The sequence below is a fragment of the Sinocyclocheilus rhinocerous genome, unplaced genomic scaffold (genome assembly GCF_001515625.1).
Source record: "Sinocyclocheilus rhinocerous isolate Xijiao unplaced genomic scaffold, SAMN03320098_v1.1 scaffold2082, whole genome shotgun sequence".
NCBI classification, from domain to species: Eukaryota; Metazoa; Chordata; class Actinopteri; order Cypriniformes; family Cyprinidae; genus Sinocyclocheilus; species Sinocyclocheilus rhinocerous.
Genome location: NW_015665001.1, coordinates 57,506 through 60,713, shown reverse-complemented (window position 1 = coordinate 60,713; position 3,208 = coordinate 57,506). Strand labels below are relative to the sequence as shown.

General features: G+C 34.4%; 1 pseudogene; it reads right to left on the bottom strand.

Annotated features, from left to right (window-relative positions):
• Nucleotides 1-3,208, bottom strand: part of LOC107730783 (sodium/potassium/calcium exchanger 4-like) — a 39,076-nt pseudogene that overhangs the window by 7,362 nt on the left and 28,506 nt on the right.

Below are 3,208 nucleotides of genomic sequence, written 5' to 3'. Positions count from 1 at the left end.
ATATATGCATAATTTTTTTTAGATAATGATGAATATTCCAATATTTTTATTTCTTTTTATTTCAATTTCGTGTCTGTCATACCTCTGTTATAATGAGACGGCTGGCCATGCGCAGACGAGTCTTGGGTCCGAAGTGGTTTGTGACCATCACACGGAGACCGGCTTCAGGGAAACGGTAATTTGGAGGACTGGCATTGATGATTTCATCAACCATGACCACCGAACCTCGACTGTAAACCTTACTGGACTTGACTTGAGAAAGACAAAATAAATATCCATGAAATACACACAGAGTATATTAGGACTGACTTCTTTCTTGATATTCTAAACCGACATGTTTATATGAGACATTTACTCCTCTATCTCAAATTATTTAGCTGCATTTTCAGAGAAGCATCAGAGAAAGAATGTGCAGTAAACGCAGAAAGGTTTAGTAAGACTAAACAGGCAGGCAGAGTTAAACGTGAAGATACCGAGGCCAGAGGCAGGCCGATGAGGAATGAGGAAAGAGACCAACTCTGGTGGAAAGACAGCAGGGAGAAAAGAGACAGAAGTGATGGATGAGGCAGTGACGTTACCTCTCAATCACAGACGGAGAGAAGCAGGAAGAAGAAAAGTGCTGAGATCTCAAGAGCTGCAAAACAAGGTTTCTCACACACTGGAGCTGCTTTAATACAGAACCAGGAGGACGTTTCTCTCATAAAGACAAAATAAAACTGGACAAAAGTCCAAACCAGTCGTGCTGTTCAGAGCATGTGCAATAAATGAGAAGATCAAGGTGTCCAAGAAATATATTTTAAAAATCTACTTTAAAAGAAATACATCTAAATATATATATATATATATTTTTTTTTTTTTTCAATAGATGTCACTGCATGTTTTTTTAAATATTATTTTAATTTAATAATGATTATGATTAAGATTATGCCAAGATACAGATTTTGACAATTCTTTTTAAAAAATAATTCTGCCTTTTGAAATTTCTGCTTATGTAATATATAAAAAATATTGTAATTCAATAACTGAAAACATTATTCAAGTCACAGTATTTCTGAATTGTTTTTTCAATGTTTTTTAAATAACTTAAAAGGTTATGCCAAGATATTTTGCCAAATTTAAAAAAAAATAATAATAATTTAATAATAATAACAATAATAATAATAATAATAAAGTGAAGTGACATGATGTGACGTGTAGCTAATAATAATATAATTTCATGTAATATATTTAAACAATGTAATTCAGTAAGTAAAAATATCATTCAAGTCACAGTATGTATGAATAGCATTTCTCATTTTATAGACATATACATAAAGACACCCTAGAAAGATTAAAATTCAGATGACTTGCAAAAACTTGCAGAACATTTAAACATATATAACATTTCTAGTAGTGACTCTGTCTTCTTGTATGACATGTTTTCTACCATATTTGTTCAAAAAATGAGTACAGGTGACCTCATACTTGTACTGAGGGTGACATGGGTATGGAATTATGGATTATGACTTATATTACATCTGTATTTTTAAAGCCTGTCTGTTTAGTCTTACCTGGACCCAGCAGCGGTACTGACACTCTCATAAAGACAAAATAAAACTGGACAAAAGTCCAAACCAGTCGTGCTGTTCAGAGCATGTGCAATAAATGAGAAGATCAAGGTGTCCAAGAAATATATTTTAAAAATCTACTTTAAAAGAAATACATCTAACTCAACCAAAATGGCATCTTTGTTTTCATGTTGCCTGAATAATAACCTGAACTAACCCTCAAATGAAAAATAATCAGATATTTTTAAGAATAAAAATCTTACTGGTAAAAATGCCTATGAAAAGAACTTATCAGTATAAACAGTATTGGCAACGTTCTTGTCGCTCCGTCTTGTGAAAAACTTCTGCAAGCCTGCATTAAATCTAATAAAGACAAAAACAAAATGAGAATTTTCTTCCAGAGAGTTTTAGTCTCTGCTGCTCTCCAAGGCTGCAATTATTGGATCATAAATACAGTAAAACAGTAATACTGTAAAATCTTATGTCACATGACAAGACAAACAAAAAGATAATCAGTTCTGTTATGGTTTAGTTAGTAAGTATATCTGAATATAAATATATATATATATATATATAGTGGTGGCGAAAATTATTAGAACACTAGTATTTTCACGAGCTAAAAAATGGTTTTAAGTCAGTTATTTCTATCTGTAGTGTGTCAATAGGAAATACCAGGGTTTTTTTTTTTTAACAGAGCAGATATTCATTTGAGACTCACCACAATTAGAGCAACTACAGACAAAATGTAGAAGAAAGAGTCACGGAAAACAGCCCACCAGGTCAGTAAGACCACCTACAGACAACAACACAGACTACTGTTAAATACATAAACGCATGAAGATACACTGTACACTGAATATGACCTATGATTTACAAACAGAGAAAACAAAGCAAAAACATGAAACCGAATAAAACAATAAAACTTTGACCTCATTATGTGCATGTAATTCCGGCAGGGGCCTCTAGTTGTTATCTCAGAAATAAAAATGAATTTATTTTTAACTGCATTTTGTGTAAAAACCTTTTCTCATCAAATGAGTAAATAAATGAACAAATAATTAATTAAACCCAAGAAAATAATAAGTTAAAGAATAAAAAACGCAGTTAATATAGAAAAAAACAGGGTCAAGGTTAAAGGTGGGGTAAGCGATTTTTCAAAAACGCTTTAGAAAACTGATTCGGGCGGAATAGCAAAACAAACTTGTAGCCAATCAGCAATAAGGGGCGTGTCTACTCATGATGTGGAGGAGAAAGCGCATAGTGCACAGGACGGACATTAGCCGAGACGAGCGACAGAAAGATAGAGATGGTGGATAAAAAACAAAAGAGGAAAACGTATGCGGAACAAAAGAAGGCTTAAGGCAATAAGGCAAAAAGTAGGACCCGTGTAAATATCGGATCAGCTTTCCAGCGCTGGAGAGAACTCAAGGAGCGGAGGCCTGCGATCGGACGCCGAGGTTGCTTTGTTTCTTCTCAATAGGTGAGTAACACCGTGTCTGCGCCGCAACAGCTAAAGTCTGTCTAGTACACTGGACACGACAAAGCGACCGTTGAAAATCATTTGAAATTTGTGCCAATACGTCATGAATAGAACACAGCAGCAGTTTTCTGTCGGGGATTTGTTGCGCCGCGCCGCTCACGTCCGTAGACACGGTGTAAAA